This window comes from Vulpes lagopus, chromosome X, assembly GCF_018345385.1.
Source record: "Vulpes lagopus strain Blue_001 chromosome X, ASM1834538v1, whole genome shotgun sequence".
In the NCBI taxonomy this organism is placed as follows: Eukaryota; Metazoa; Chordata; class Mammalia; order Carnivora; family Canidae; genus Vulpes; species Vulpes lagopus.
In genome coordinates, this window is record NC_054848.1 from 92,824,977 (window position 1) to 92,842,662 (window position 17,686).

The following is a 17,686-nucleotide window of genomic DNA, read 5'->3' on the forward strand; positions in this document are numbered from 1 at the left end:
CCATAACATACGAAAGACTCTTACATCTCTCTTTTTTTTTTAAAGATTTTATTTATTTATTCATGAGAGACATAGAAAGAGGCAGAGACATAGGCAGAGGGAGAAGAAGCAGGCTCCATGCAGGAGCCCAATGTGGGACTTGATCCCAGAACTCCGGGATCACAGCTTGAGCCGAAGGCAGACGCTCAACAGCTGAGCCACCCAGGCGTCCCAACTCTTACATCTCAATAATTAAGACAAGTGATACAATATAAATGGGAAAAAAGGATTTAAACATACACTTTACAAAGGCATATATGAGTAGCTGGTAAGTACATTAAAAGATGTTTAACATCATTAGTCAACAGAAAGATATAAACAAAAAATATAATGAGATACCACTCTACACATACTAGAATGGCTGAAATTCAAAAAGCTGACAATCCCAAGTTTTAGGGGAGGATGTGGAACCACTGCTATTTTACACATTGCTGAGGGTTCTATAAAATGGTAAAGCTACCTTCAAAACTAGTTGGGCACTTTTTTATAAAAGTCAACATACTCTATGGTACCTGGCTGGTTCAGTTGGTGGCGTGTATGACTCTTGATCTCAGGGTTTTAAGTTTGAGCCCCACATTGGGCATAGAGTTTACTTGAAAAAAATTAATAAAACCCAGAATTTAAAAAAGTCAACATACTTTTACCATGTTAACCAGCATTTTGGACCTGTACATACTTGTATATTCTAAATAAAACCAAACCTATGTCCACCAAATAACTTACACATGAATGTTTGTAGTAGTTTTATTTATTAAAGTCCCATACTAATTCATTCTATTCTGTTGTGTTTTTTTTGTAAAGGCAATTAACTAGTCCCAGGAAGGATCCTTCAGTTATATAAAAGTTTGTTTTATGAAAAGTCATGGCTCCATTCATAATTCTGTCTTGTTCTTCCAAATGGTATATACAACTTTCAGAGCTCTCGTATTTGGAAGGCTGGAAGGGCCCAGACTTTGAAATAGTGTCTTGTTTTCACTGTTTTTGTCTTTTTGGGTTTTTTTGTTTGTTAGTTTGTTTTTAAACTAAAGTTATATAAAGCTTGTGGATTAAACAGAATAAATTTCTAAATTAAAAAAAATAAAATAAAATAAAGTCCCATACTGGAAATCAACCAAAATGTATATCAACATTTAAATGGAAAAAAATTGTGGTATATTAATAAAATGGAACTCTCATAATAAAAGGAACAAACTGATACATGCAACAGCATGAGTTAAGTTCAAAACATTACATTGAACAAAGGAAACCAGACACCAAAGAATACATATGATAAGTACAAGTGGTATACAACAGATTCAGGAACTAAAGTAGTTGACTCTTCAGCATATGATTCAACTAGTAGAAACTCAATGTATGAGTGAATACTGCAGCAAATCTAGGCAGCCATGGAGCAGTCTACAATAGAGGAGTCCTAGAGATCAGTTTTGCAAGGTGTTTGCCCCTGGGCTAGAGATTCAAGGAAGGACTTTGGTCCCAAGATAGGTGACTCATGTTGAGGAAATATAATTAAACATAAAATCTCCTGCCAATGCAGTGAAATCTCTCCACAAAATGTAGAAATAATGAAACAGTGTTATTATTAAATAAGGATTAAAAAGACTGTGATGCATCACAGGTAATCTCCTAAAGAGATTACAGAGACAAAAAAGAAATCTTACCTTGTTTACATAACCAAGGCAGATACAATCCCTTATATACATGTTAATTGTCTTTAACCAAAATAAAAATAAAATTTCTCATATCTTTTGACATGCAGGAAGTTACATCTTGGAGTTGAATTGCCACAGAGAAACAGGGCACTGCCCTTCTTGAAGTTCATTTTTCAAAAAGATGGCTCCTTGGCCCCCAAGAATCGTATTTCTGGGATACATAACTGGCAGGAAGCTTATTTACTATTTAAATTGATTTACATATATCTCAAAGAGGCAGAGATGGCATTTATAATTTCGAGTTTTTTGAAGGAAATGCTTAAAGAAGAGGGAGAAAAGTTCTTTTTTTACATTAGGAAAAATTTTAAATTTTTTACATGTGTATTTAATCTTATAATTTCCTCTTTCTGTTACTATTTTTTAGTAAATCTACAGTTTTGTAATTATTTACATAGCTATTTCTACCTTTCTCTAACAACAGTCTAAATATCTAGCCAGTCCATAGTAAAATGCAGAACAAAGCAGTTATCAGAATTACAGTAGGATGAGTTTTAAAAATTAGTATAGTATTTGCCTTGGGAAAAACGTTTCAGTATATTATACCATTGGTGAATGATTAAAGCAGATTCTTGGTTAATACAAAAGTGCACAAATGTTCTCCTTTGTCATTAATTTTTACAAACTGTTGTGACGTCTTGTTTGTACTTTCAAATAATTAACTACTTGAAAAAAACTAACTAAAGTCTTAATTTGTGATTTTTTACGATATCACATCCAATCCAAGCCTAATGAGTAGTTTAACTCTGGAGCTTGATAATCTAAGTTTTTAACTAAATTTTTTGTTAAAATAAATTTCTCCTGCCTTTTCATCAGTCATAGAAGTAACATTACAATTAAAGGATAAACTAGACCCTTCAGTAACAATTCCTTCTGCCCAAATAATTCTCCCAGATGTAAAACAAAGACATTCATGGCCGTTATCTAGTATCAGAGTCCTACTATAAGGCACTCATTGCAGGGGTACAGATTGAAGTGTGTATAGAAGGAAAAAATACTTTTTCCTTTACCTTTATAGGTTCTTGGCTAAGACCTTCCTGTAATAAAAGACAGATTAACAAGAGAAAAACAAACAGAAGTTTAATAATACATATACCTCCTATACACATGAGAGATACCCAGAACTGAGTAACTCTGAAATGGCCCACGCCATCATCTTATATACTATCTCCAGCTAAAGGCAAAAGAAAATGCTGTGGGGTGAGGGGGGAGGAACCAGTTGCGAGAGGTTATCACGGAAAAGCACAGTAAATGAGAGTATGGTTGTTATGCAGATTTCAGTCACTACCTTCTCCCCTGATACAAGGTTTTTAGAGATTTAGTCATCATCTTCCTCCTGGTACGAAGAGGCAGACAGCCTTACAAATGGAGATTTCCCTTATATATTTAAGCGTTTTGTACAAAACAGTAACTTCTGGTTTTTAGAGCTTCTCCTATGTCTGTTATTTCTTAAAACTAACTAGTTAAAGACAATCCTTCTATGAAAGAGGCATATTTTGGGTTAGCAGATTCTGCTCCCCTTCAGCTTCCAGAATTTAGTGTACATGGCTCTCATCATTTTAAGTCTGAGGACAAATCCAATCTATGGGCCATTTTTCTTTTTCTTTTCTTTTTTTTTTTTTATGGGCCATTTTTCACCTCCATCCAAATCTGTAGTCATCTCTGAATATTTAAGTAATTATTGTAATCCAACAGGCAAGTTTATCTTTCTAGGACTGGAAAAAACTTGTATCCCAAAGTGGTTAACAGTGACATTAGACCTATCTTCTGTGTGGGACCCAGGAAATCTAACAAAAATCCTCTACCCCTGGACAAGCAGAGCAGGACTAACTCCATTTTGTGCTACACCCGCCATCTCATGTAAAACCCCCCACACGACCTGCCTATTGTTTAAGGCACTCCCTCACCCTAGTTTAGCTATTAAGCACACCCTTATCAGAAACTAGCGCACACAGGAATGCAGGACCTCTGACCTTTAACCGCCAAGGAATGAAAACCCCTCTTTTGCCCACCAAACCTGCGCGCCAATTCTAACCAGAATAATAGGCTAGTTTAAATGGTCACTATAGGGTGAATCGTAATTCAATTGGCCACCTGTGTGTGGACCGACATGACTGTGCAACTTTCTATGTATGTTACAGTCTCATTGGCCATGGACCCCTATAACACTACTATGCTTCTTAGTCTCGGGGTCCAAGTCTCTGCTCCGCTGTGTCGGGTATACTTGGACCCAAGCTCGAGCTTGTGATTAAACCCTCGTGTGATTACATCGGTGTCGGCTCCTTGGTGGTTTCTTGGATTTGCAATCTTGGGCACAACATTCTGTAGTTTCTATCCATGAATGCCAGATTTCTGTTTTTCTATTAATCAGATCCTTTTCTATACCACCCTTCTAATCAAACAAGTCAACAAAACATTTTGTTGTGTCAAATTTGGGGCCCGAGTATGATGCATATTAGTTTAATTTAATATTATAAAAACAACTTAGTAATAAAGATGGTCTTTTTTTTATTCTGCCAACAATCGGATTGTTGGATTTACAAGCCCAGGTTGTATCCATACTGGGAGTAAAATTTAGAGCTTTAGGAACCATCATTGGGAGTACAGAAAGAAAAAGTAATGTAACAAATAACATGTTTGTTTTCTAGTAAAATGTATTTCTTATAGTAACTGAAATACCTACTACTGTGAATAAAACAACAAGGCAGTCTGAGAATTGTATTAAGTTCACTAGAATTCCTCCTTTCAGCTGAGTTCAGTACCAATATCAGTCACTCAGGAAAATTTAAGTTTCAAAGCTTTTGTGGCAGCCAGTCTAGTCCTCCTGAGGAGCTGGCTTCACATGGGAAGCATGAATCTATCTGGGTTATCTTTTACTTTGACAGCCATATGGGTGATCAACAGTGCTTCAAGTTGTCCCTCTATGTGGGGACTCCTTATCCTCTCTCTAGAACACTTCTGTATAAGATAAATTGCTTAGTTTGATGGGGGTGGAGGGGAGACTTCTTCCAGCAGGTCCCTCTAGGCACTTCTGACTTTATGTCTCAGGGTTTCTAAGGAAAGAGAGAAACACCATTTTTAAGTATTGAACATGGGGCAGCCCAGGTTGTTCAGCGGTTTAGCACCACCTCCAGCCCAGGGCGTGATCCTGGAGACCCTGGATCGAGTCCCATGTCAGGCTCCCTGCATGGAGCCTGCTTCTCCCTCTGCCTGTGCCTCTGCCTCTCTCTCTGTCTCTCATGAATGAATAAACAAAATCTTAAAAAAAAAAAAAAGTATTGAACATGATGATCAGAGGATTCAGTTAAACGGGCAGAGGAAGTAATTTCAGACACGAATTCACAGTTCCAATGTAGCAGAGGAAAATTTACTTCTACCTTCGATATTCTTCCAACTGGTCTAAGAATTAAACTGACATGAGACAGATTAACAGGAGAAAAGGAGAAAAAAATCAAAGTTTAGTTACATGTGCATGGAGACCCAATAATGAAATTGAGACCCAAAGAAATCACCAAGGAGTGAAGTTTTTATACTTTTTAGGTAAAAAGACAAAAAAATCTGTGAGGAATTGACAGGACAAAGAAAGCTTAACTTTGGAAGCTTCGATTAGTAAGAAATTCAAAGCAGAATTTGGGCTGTGGTAGTAAATTAGCAAAAAGTACCAAGGGTTGTTTATATAGACTTCTTGGCTCTAGATTTCTTATCTGTGGTAATATTGATGTCTCTTTACCTCCTGGTACAGAGAGGGTAACTTTCACATTTATTTCTTGTTTTGTGGAAACAAAGGAGGGATCAGAGAGTTCTTTCTGCATTGGCTGTCTCTTAAGTAACTTTTATTTAAAATGATCACTGTGACGAAGTGGCATATTTTAGGGCAGCCTGCCCTTTGCCCCTGTACTGCCAAACATAAATTCAAAGAAAGAAAAAAAAATTCAAAGAAAGAGATAAGGCTACTGTTTGCAAGAATGGCTCTAATTTTTAGGTGGTAACTCTCTATGCCACTTTAACCCAGTAGATTGCTGAATCTTAGCCAGTGAGTTTGAGTTTGAGTCATCCATTCTACTTGGAGTATGACAGCTTTTAGGAATTTATAAACATTTGCATAATTCTTGGATAACAATGGACATAAAATGATTTCCTCTGATTTCTCTGGGGCCCCAAAAGTGGGGATTATGTGCATTAAGAGAGCCTTTATCCCTGCCTGAGCATCTGCTTTTGAAGATGGAAAGACGAGGCCATTCAGACATCATACACATCACAACTACACAAAAATCTCTGACCTTCCATAGGCACTAATTCTTTGTAAAGCTAATTGATATCAGGTTCCTGGTAAACTTTCTTGCACCTACCTTGGAAGTGGTCTGTAAAGAATTCTGACAAATAATAAAACTCTTTAATATGTTTTGAATAATTTCCTCTATTTGATAGGTGTAGTAAGAGTTTACTGCCTTTAAAAATCCCTCTTAGATGATGTTGACAGCATAACAATAAACTAATCAAGGAAATAAAGACTAAGGTATAGGAATTATTTTGTTAGGTAATTTTTATAGTCCAGTTGAATTTCTTTTAGCCCTCCTTTCAGTCCATTTGTTCATTTCTCTTTGTGAAACTTAGTTTTGAAAATGAACAAAGGTTTCTAGTATTAAAAGTGAAGCTTCTAAGTTTGGAGTCTGTCATGTTTAACAGCAGCTTTTGTAGCTCTTTCAGCAAAATCACTGCCTTTAGAAATTTTGTCATATTGCCCTGTGTGAGTTCTATAACGAATACTGATAATCTGAGTAGGCAGTTGTAAAGCCTCTAACAAATCAGCCTTTAATTCTTCATGAGATGTTTTAGTCTTCACTGAAGCCAACAATTCCCTATTTTTCTAAATTTTTCCTGTTGCATGACAGACACCAAACACATATTTATCATCAGTATATATATTTGCTTTCTGTCCAGAGCCAAGAATCTCAACTCTAGTAACTGCTACTAACTCATCTGCTTTACCCAACTTAATTTCAGACAAAATACAAGCTTCCAAGATTTATAAGTCACCACAATATAAAAAGCCTTGAGTTGGTCACCTTTGTCCCAAGTATATGACCCACCAGGAAACATTATGGGATCTGCATTTTGAAAAGGATTATCACATAAATCAGATTGGGGCTTAATGTTTTCTTCTATTACAGTTATACAATCATTTTTTAAAAGCTTTTATTTATTTATTCATAAAAGAGAGAGAGAGACGCAGAGACACAGGCAGAGAGAGAAGCAGGCTCCCTGCGGGAGCCCAATGTGGGACTCAATCCTGGGACTCCAGGATCACTTCCTGTGCCGAAGGCAGACGCTCAACTGCTGAGCCACCCAGGCGTCCCTACAATTGTACAATCATGATCATTTATTTGATTTCCTAATCTGGCAAAAAAACTACCAGGTTTAGAAAGTTGCAGCTTCCAATCACAGTGTTAGGATTGCATAATAATGCTTGTTCCTAGCCAGTCTCAACAGTGTACCAACAAATGTAGGGTCTTACATACTTCTGAGATTAGTATCAGCACATACGGGATAAAACCCGTAAATCAAGTAATCCAATGGAAGGGCTTGAGCCTTTTCAGTAAATGTGGTGGCTGCCACTACAGCTCAGAAACATTTAGGCATTTTCAGAGTGCCACGGCATCCAGATTATATCCATGGTCTATAATCCAATCCCAACTTTAGAGTCAAAATTCTAGTATACCTTTATTTTTAGTACAAAACAAATGGAAGGGTTTTTCAAAATTTGGAATCCCTAAAGCTGGGAGAGAGATTATAGCCAATTTTAATTGTTCAAATTCCTGTTTAGATTCTAGGGATCAAACCAGAAGAGCTGGAGCAAATATTATGCAAGTCTATCATCAGAGATTTTCCTTGATCTGCAAAAGCTGGAATTCATTGTTGACACTATCCTATTACACCCCAAAATTGTCTAAGCTTTTTTTTTTAAATTTATTTATGATAGTCACACAGAGAGAGAGAGAGAGAGAGAGAGGCAGAGACACAGGCAGAGGGAGAAGCAGGCTCCATGCACCGGGAGCCCGATGTGGGATTCGATCCTGGGTCTCCAGGATCGCGCCCTGGGCCAAAGGCAGGCACCAAACCGCTGCGCCACCCAGGGATCCCTAAGTTTTTTTTTGTAGTAAGTCATTTCATTTGCATAATTTGCTGACTCCTATATTATAACACTTTGTAGACTTTAGGTAACAACAGATGCCTGAAATATTTCTTTCAGTTTGGTAATATTGCATTTTGTTTAGTGTGGCCTTAAGCCCCTTTGAAGACAAAGTATCAGTTTTACATTACTGAAATTACCAGAAAGGTATCTACATATTGAATAATTATAGATCTTCCTGCTGGGACAGATTTCTCTGTTTTCTTATCAATGGCTAGAGAAAATAGTAAGGGAATCCCCAAACTCTTCTGGAATTCTCTAACTTCATAAGACTTACTTATGACTTTTTCATAAGTAAAAGCAAACAAGAATAGAGTCATCCACTAAAATAAAAGCAAAAAGCAAGAGAAAAAGATAATACAAATAAGTTACAGTAGAAAAACTTTGCAGACAATGGTACTGAAGTCAGAATAGTTGCAGGGTTAGGAACTACATAGGTTAGGGGATCCCTGGGTGGCGCAGCGGTTTGGCGCCTGCCTTTGGCCCAGGGCACAATCCTGGAGACCCGGGATCGAGTCCCACATCGGGCTCCTGGTGCATGGAGCCTGCTTCTCCCTCTGCCTGTGTCTCTGCCTCTCTGTCTCTCTCTGTGACTATCATAAGTAAATAAAAATTAAAAAAAAAAAAAAAAAAAAAGGAACTACATAGGTTAAAGAATAGAAAATTTATTTACTTGTTTAAGATACTGTACAAATCTACACAGCAGTCAACCATCTGTATCAAATTTATCTTCCTTCTTTACTAGAAGTATGGGACTATTACAAGATGAATGCCCTTTCAAAATTATGCCTCCTTTTTCACCCTAATTTTACTTACTTATTTATTTATTTATTTTTTACTTATTTATTTTTAAAATATATTTTATTTTTCCCCCTATTTTAAAATATAACAAGTTTTATTCCTTCAAATTGAGCTCTAAACAAAGGTATTGTTTTATATGTGGCCATGGCTTATCCTTTTGATAATATATTTTTACTGGTTTTCTATCTCAAATTAAACTAGTATGATTATTGCTAAATAATGGCCTAAAGTGACGCATCAATTTGTTTCAGCCCTGACACATAGTGACCAAATCAGGTGACTTTTTCCAAGGGAGCTCAGCAAACACTTCATCTGGCGTATATATTATGGTAGGCCTTTATTTGCACAGCACAAGTCGCTCCCTGATAGGTTTATAAGAGAATTAGGAGAAAGTAAGAAAATGTTCCTGAGTCACATGAAAAATCTGAATGGGAACCACCGAGGGAAAAGAAGAGTGGGAGAAGGCTGACATGAAATACCAATAACCAATATTGCTGTATCACCCAGATACAAAATGAGAAATTTCCAAGTTAACTGCACACTAAGTAGCACGCATATCTACCAGAAAAGGGAAGGATAGGTTAACCTCAGAGAAAGGTATTGAAGCATATCATTCTCCAGTTCTTACCCCTAAGATTCCCTCAATCTATCAATTTTTGAGCATTTTGCCAATTATTTTCTAGCTGAATATTTTTTTCTGGGTTTTCTTGATTCTCTTGTTATAATTTTTGCACCCTCTTGGGTCACTTCTTACAATCTCTTTTCCAGGGACACCTGCGTAGCTCAGTGGTTGGGCGTCTGCCTTTGGCTCAGGGCATGATCCCGGATTCCCCGGATAGAGTCCTGCATCGGGCTCCCTGCATGGATCCTGCTGCTTCTCCCTCTGCCTATGTCTCTGCCTCTCTCTCTCTCTGTGTCTCTCATGAATAAATAAAATCTTTAAAAAAAAAATCTCTTTTCCAATGTCTTAGCTCTTTGCAATAATGATATACAATTTTCCCTTCTTCCTTTGCTCCCTTCCTAGGTTGACCAGAGTAGGGTTATTCCCTTTAATAAAGTGTTTAGTAGCTACTACTGTGGTTTTTCATTTTTTCTCTTCTTTTTTTTTTTCCTTCTCATTTTTTCTCTTCTTTGTCTTTCTGTAGATGGCCACAAAATTGAGTAGCTGCTGCTAAGCTTTGAGTAACAGTGTGTCCTTTTGCCTTTTCAGTCTATCTGACTGCCTTTCCCTAACTTGAGTTTGGATAGTTGGCAAGATAGTCAAGACAAAGGTGAATAGTAGTAGAGGGTGATTTTAATCTGCCCCTGCTTCCATACCAGTGAGTGTTGAAAAGCAACAGATTGCTAATGAAAATCAATTGGGAATTCACTTACTTCTGGGTACTCCTTGGTAGTGTCTCCTAGCCCATCATTAGCAGAAAGGCATTAAGTAACCCTTCTCAATGGGTTTCTTTTTTTAAAGATTTTATTTATTTATTAGAGAAAGACACAGAGAGAGAGGCAGAGACACAGGCAGAGGGAGCCTGATGTGGGACTCAATCCTAGGACCTCAGGATCACGCCCTGAGCCGAAGGCACATGCTCAACTGCTGAGCCACCCAGGAGTCCCTCCCAGGCGCCATTCTCGATGGGTTTCTAAAGTCCTTAGTTATTCTACAGTTGTAAAGCGTGGCTAATAGCTTCCCTTGGCCATGATACTCACTGTGTCATGTCATTTTCTAGTCTCCTATATGTTTGGTCCATGACCTCAGTGAAGTTTGTTGGTTCCAGAATTCCCTGTAGCAGGCAGTGCACATCCCGATATGTGGGGCTACAAACTGAAAATGCTGTGGAGCACTTCTGCGAGTCTTTCTGGGCACAGAAAAAGAAGTCTTTAAATGACTAATAGTGGGGTGCCTGGCTGGCTCAGTTGCTGAAGCATGTGACTCCTGATCTTGGGGTTGTGAGTTTGAGCCCCATGTTGGGTGTAGAAATTACTTAAAAATAAAATCTTTTTTTTTTTTGAGAGAGAGAGTGAGACAGAGCTTGCTGGGGTTGGGTGGTGTGCAGAGGGAGAGAGAGAGAGAGAGAATCTTAAGCAGCCTACATGCCCAGTGTGGAGCCTGGAGTGGGCCTCAATCTCATGACCCTGAGATAATGGACCTTAGCCAAAATCAAGAGTTGGATGCTTAACCAACTGAGCCACCTAAGTGCCCCAAAAGTAAAATCTTAAAAAAAAAAAAAAAAAAAAAAAAAAAAGACTAATATCATCTAGTGAGAAAGGCAAGTGGATTACCTGGGAGGCCTGAATAGCTTCTCTATGGCATCAGCTTCACAGATGATCTGAATAGGAAGAGCAGGTTTTCTTTATACAGAATACCTTGGCTATATCATGGGTTTGGTTCAGACCACTGCATAAAATAAATATCACAAGAAAGTGAGTCAAATAAGTTTTTTGATTTCCGTGCATATAAAAGTTATGTTTATAATATACTGTGGTCTATTAAGCGCACAATAGCAGTGCATTTAAAAAACAATGTACATATCTTAATTTTAAAATACTTTATTGCTAAAAAAAGCTCACTGAGCTTTCAGTTGAGTTGAAATCTCTGATCACAGATCACCATAAAAATATAGTATTTAAAATTTTTCATTATTATGAGAATTACCAAAATGTGACACAGACAAACAAAGTAAGCAAATGCTCTGGAAAAATGGTGCCAATAGACTTGTTCAATGCAGGGTTGCCACAAACCTTCAATTTGTAAAATATGCAGTATCTGTGAAACACAAAGTATCTGTAAAGCACAAAAACAGCAGGTATGCCCATTGAGACAAAAATGTATGATTATATAAAGCACTTTGATTTTTAAAAAAATATATTTATTTATTTATTCATGAGAGACACAGAAAGAGGCAGAAACATAGAAAGACAGAGAAGCAGGCTCCTCACAGGGAGCCTGATGTGGGACTCAATCCCCTGACCTGGGATCAGGACCTGAGCTGAAGGCAGACGCTCAACCGATGAGCCACTCAGGCATCCCTGCACTTTGGTTTCTTTTCTCATGTTGATATTTATCAGGCCTAACATTATTTTTGTCTTTTTCAACGTGACCAATGCAGACCCTCTATCCTGTTGCCTTTATACAAAGACATGATCTTTTATCCAAACTCCCAATTTTTTCTTTCTTTTTGTTAAAGATTTTATTTATTTATTCATGAGACATGCAGAAAGAGAGAGGCAGAGAATAGGCAGAGGGAAAAGCAGGCTCCACGCAGAAGCCCGATGTGGGACGTGATCTAAGGATCACTCCTGAGTCGAAAGCAGACGCTGAGCCACCCGGGCTGCCCTGCAGGGCTTTTTCTTAAATTGTTAATATCTCTCTGTCCCATCTGGAATGGGCATACACATAGGAATCCAGTCTTATGGTAGTAACGCCTGTTTCTTTGATTTGGACAAACGAACATATTTGCGGAGGTTCTTAGAAGTACCTCATTTCGGGACACCTGGGTGGCTAGGCAGTTTGGCGCCTGCCTTCGGCCCAGGGTGTGATCCTGGAGTCCCCGGATCGAGTCCCATATCGGGCTCCCTGCATGGAGCCTGCTTCTCCCTCTGCCTGTGTCTCTGCCTCTCTGTGTGTCTCTCATGGATAAATAAATAAAATCCTTAAAAAAAAAAAAAAAAAAAAAAAAGAAGTACCTCATTTGAAGCATATGAATTAGTGGTATTTCCTGGATAACTATCATTCTTTTCTTTTTCCCCCATGTTTCTTTTTTTAATTTTAATTTTAACTTTTTTTATTGGAGTTCAATTTGCCAACATATAGCATAATACCCAGTGCTCATCCCATTAAGTGCCCCCCTCAATGCCTGTCACCCAGTCACTCTACCCCCCCCCCCCGCCCACCTCCCTTTCCACCACCCCTTGTTCGTTTCCCAGAGTTAGGAGTCTCTCATGTTCTGTCTCCCTCTCTGATATTTCCCACTCATTTTGGATGACTATCATTCTAAGGAGAATGTAAAAAGTTATTTGGTACAGAAAGACTGAGAAATAATGGAAGAGCAAATGGAAAAATTAAAGCACTTTCTCTTTCATAGAAGCACCCTCTTTTCTTCGCTATACCAGTTCTCTCTGCATCTCTTAATCTTTCCCTACATCAAATTGACTCCTGAAAAGAAGGAAGCAACAATCTTTTAGATGGTGGTTCCCTTTCATAGTAGATTTCCCTGCAAGAAAAGACAAGGGCACAACTTCTCCAGCTGATAACTAATTACCCGCCCTGTTTGAGGGCACATGCTTGTATGCCTGGTGTCCTAACCCGATTTCACTTCATGTCTCAGCCCTAAAATCCACTTCTCAAAAAACAAAAAAAATCCACTTCTCAGAGTTCCTTATGAAACAACATGGGGATACCTGGGCGGCTCAGTGGTTGAGCGTCTGCCTTCAATTCAGGTCGTGATTCAGTGATCCGGGGTATCAAGTCCCGCATTAGGCTCCCCATAGGGGGCCTGCTCCTCCCTCTGCCTATGTCTCAGTCTCTCTCATGAATAAATAAATAAAATATTTAAAAAAAAAAAAAAAGCCCTGCAGACATTTCTGGCTTTCTACAACTTTTCTACCATCAAAGCCAATAGTGATCCTGATGGGGATTTTAGAGCTGGTATCACCTATGCTTACTCAATAATAAAATCTTGAATTCGGAGAGGGTAGTTCATCTGGCTAGCATTCCAAAATAGTGGAGAGCAAGAAAGGTGACTTTTCTTAATTCAGGATTTCTTACCTGACTGTTGTGTGTCCACAAGACTTTCAGCTGATCACCCAATCCAGGAATTGCCATGTAAATCCTTATTGCCAAATCGTTGGGAAAATGTAATTAAATATTTCCTGCCAGGCCAATAAAACTTCTTCATGAAATGTAGATAAGAATGAAATAGTTTTATTATTGAATAAGCATTAAATGGGACTGCAATGTGCATCACAGGCAATCTGCTAAAGAGACTGTATAGACCAAAAAAACCTCTTACCCTTTTGTATACATGTTAACCCATGTTGGTGTTCATATTCAAAGAGATGGCTCCTTGGCCCCCAGCAATGACATATCTGGTATGCAAAACCGTAAGAGGCTTATTTAGCTTTGAAAAACATTTACATGAATTTTAAAGAGGCTGAGCTAGCAATTATAATCTCATTTTCTGAAGGAAATTTAAAAAGAAAAGTAGAGCTATGGGAGGAAAGTTCTCTATTTTTTGCACTAGGGAAATTTTTAAAGTAATATTTTTAGATTTAACCTTATGCTGGCAAAGAATAATCAAGGTCACAGTCCAGAGAGTCTATGATACCTAATAAATTACCCAGGTAGGGTCTCATACACAGGAAGAAGAAAAGGCCTTAGTAGCTGGATCTAGAGTATGAGGTGATCTCTGGCTTTCAGGTGTTAAAAACAAGACAACAAAATGGAGTCACGTATGTTAAAACCCATATCACTAAACCAAGACATAACTTAATTACGGTTTCAGTTCTTCCAGAAGTGCAATCTTAAACCAGTCAATCAGGAATCACCTAACCAGCACTAATTAAGTAATCTGTTTAATAGAGCCCTGCCATCCCCTCAAAAAAGTAACCTTGCAATAACGAGTCTGCTTTTTTGCCTAATTTCCTTGTTCCTTTTCCTTTCTACCTATTTAAGTCTTTCATTTTATAACTCATCAGAGCAATTTCTAACTGCAAAATTGGATACTGTGTGATTCAAATTGATTTTTGCTCAAAAAAACTCTTAAAATGTTTAATATGGCTGTTTATAATTTTTTAAGTCTATTTTTTGTTTTAGTAATCTCTGTATCCAATGTGGGGTTCAAAATCATGACCCCAAGATCAAGAGTCACATGCTCTTCCCACTGAGCCAGTATGACACACCTCCTCAGTTTATCTTTTAATGCAGCAAAGGGGAAATTCCCCATTAAAAATAGTACATAAGGTCAGGGTTGGAGTAGGAAGAGGGATCTGATGCTGATTTGAAAGATTAGGGCTAGAGCTGTTACATACTTTTGGTTTGTATGGCTTCTAGAATCCAGGGCAGGGCTCAGCCTGTAGATAGTTTGGGTCATAGAGCCTCAGCTGCATTAAAGAGAAAGCAATTTGGGGGGCCCCTGGGACGGCTCAGTTGGTTGAGTGTCGGACTTTTGATCTCAGCTCAGGTCTTGATATCAGGGTCAAGAATTCACACTCCAGGTTGGGTGGAGGCTTCTTTAAAAAAAAAAAAAAAGACGAAGAAGAAGAAGAAGAAGAAAGAAAGCATAATTTGGGCCTAGAAACAAGATTAGAAGTTATAGAGAAATAGATTTGTGTACAAAGGAATTATTTTTTATAGCCATATTGAAATTTACTACCTTTACTCCAGTTAACAAAATATATTGCAAGAAAAACTAAGCATGTTTGGGGCACCTGGGTGGCTCAGTCGGTTAAGCATTTCCCTTTGGCTCAGGTCATGAGATGGAGCCCCACATCGGGCTTTCTGCTTAGCAAGGGAGTCTGCTTCTCTCTCTGCTCCTGCTGGTGTTCCTCTCTCTCTCACTCACTGTCTCTGAAATAAATAAATGAATAAAATATTTAAAAACGACTAAGCATGTTTAACAAAAACGACACTTTTAGTTGAACACAATTTTCTTTTCAGGAAATAATACTGCAAATGGTTACCTCTGGGTCAATTTACTGCAGTAGAGGAGCAAAGTTGTAAAGCATAGCTATGCTCACCTGAGGCACTTTTCTGCACAATTGTAAAGTACTTGAAATCATTCCTAAGATCAAAATTTAAAACCATTTTAAGAGACAAGACTTTAAGAGTTTCAGAGCCACCTCTGTAAGAGGTACTTACCTGCCCCAAATGGTCAAAGCTTAATTAGAAGGTGGGCAATACTAAAGTTTTTTCCTCATCATATCTTCTGTTCAAAATGCTATTATCATTGTTAATATGGTTTGTATCTTGTCTGATCTGGATGATACAGTCCAAAAAGTAGGGTTCGAGAAAATAGATCCTACACTCATGGAGGAAGGAGTGACTGTGGCTTTCACTTCCCCTAGTTTTATAAACAGAGGACTCCAAGTTCCTTGATTATATGTGAATTGGGGTAAAAATTGTGAATTACAGTGGTGAGAAGGGTGTGTACTTACAAGTGAACTACACTGTTGAGGTTGTACAGGTCCTGGAGGAAAATACTTCATATAAGGTAGCATCTGAGCAATAATACGTCTATGGAGAAGGCGAGAGAGCAGTTGTTTATAGACCTGAAGCTTGGCTGTGAATCAAGAGAGAAGTACCTGCAACCTGGGAAGGATGTGCCTTTTGATGCGTTGACTTCTTGGTGGTGGAGGTGAGATTATGGTACAGAATGTTGCTCTGGAGGTATATGACGAGAGTTCAATATCACTAGTTGACTCTGACATGCAGGATGATGCTGAGCTCAGCTGTGGAGACTGTGGGTAGTGGTTCTCAAGCACCTAAATTTGAATCATTCTGAATAGGGACAGTTAGTAGGTTGCTTTGTTTTCTTGTTTACAAAGGTTCCCTGAGTCACTGAAGGAGGTTGAGGTGAAGCTGTATACAATGAATTCCGTTGGAGGAGCACAAAAATCTTCTTATGGCTGATTGTATGGCTTGTACAGTACACATTGGAAAAGGAGGTGGTGGTATAGGATGCTGCCTTGTTGGAATATGGTTCATATGATGCTTGTCTTGCAGCCTTATAAAACAATCAGAGATTTCGTTTGTTGCTGGGGCAATATGTCAGATGAACATTTTCAAATTAAGGCCGGGCCACAGGGTTTCCAGCTCTCATATGGCAGAGGTTGGTATGAGCCTCTAAATGTCTTTGAGACAAAAATGTTGTCTTGCATCCTTGAACACCGCTGCAAATGAATAAAGAACCTTGTTTATGCTCCTCAATTCGCTCCACCAGTTGACTGCAGCCTGGACACATCTTATCACCTTCTTTTCCATGTAAAATTGCACAGGCATAGCAAAAAGCATGCTTACATGGAATCATCCGCCCATAGATTTTAATAGGTAATTCGCATTTTTCACACAAATGAACTGAGGTGTTATCCTTTTGTCCTAAGATGTTTATCTGAAAGTCCCAGACAATCTCTTCATTAGAACTTTGCTCATTTCTAAACGATTCGCCCCCACTACAGTCATACCGTTCTTCCTCACTAAGACCTCCTCCGCCAGCCCGCTCCATGATTCCGCTTGCGGGGCACAACGGAAACGGAAGTCACGCTCCCTGAGCCTGGCGGCGCTTGCGCCCTGCCCTCTCGCGCCAGTGGGGGGGAAGTGCAACGGGCTCCCAGCTTTGACCCCTTCTCACCCACTTCCCGTTCCGGTGATGGAGTTGAGGAGGAAAGAGAGCAAGTGTTTCAGAGCTGAGTTAGGTTAGACTGCTTTTTTTATGCTTTAAGAAAAAGTAGCCTTGGGAGGCCTGGGTGGCCCAGCAGTTTAGTGGCGCCTTTTGGGCCCGGGGCGCAATCCTAGAGTTCCGGGTTCAAGTCCCACGTCGGGCTCCCTGTGGGGGGCCTGCTTCTCCCTCAGCCTGTGTCTCTGGCTCTCTATCTCTCTGTGTCTCTCATGAATAAATAAATAAAATCAGAAAAAATTCAAATTATTAAAAAAAAAAAAAAGAAAAAGAAAAAGTAGCCTTTACCTGGAAAAAGAGACTAACCTGGAATGGGGTGGGGGGAGGGGCGGAGAAGCGAGCACACAGGCACAGTAATACCTGAAGGCAGACTTGAGGCAAATGAGCCAGCCAGCTCACCCTTAAAGGTAATTTTTTTTTAAATATTTTATTTATTTATTCATGAGAGACACAGACAGAGAGAGGCAGAGGCACAGGCAGAGGGAGAAGCAGGCTCCATGCAGGGAGCCCGACGTGGGACTCGATCCCGTGACTCCAGATCATGCCCTCAGCCGAAGGTAGGCGCT

At 38.9% G+C, this 17,686-nt stretch overlaps 1 pseudogene; it reads right to left on the reverse strand.

Moving 5' to 3' along the window:
* Positions 1-2,757: 2,757 nt before the first annotated feature.
* On the reverse strand, positions 2,758-16,949 carry LOC121482641 (annotated as a pseudogene).
* Between the last annotated feature and the right edge of the window lie 737 nt (positions 16,950-17,686).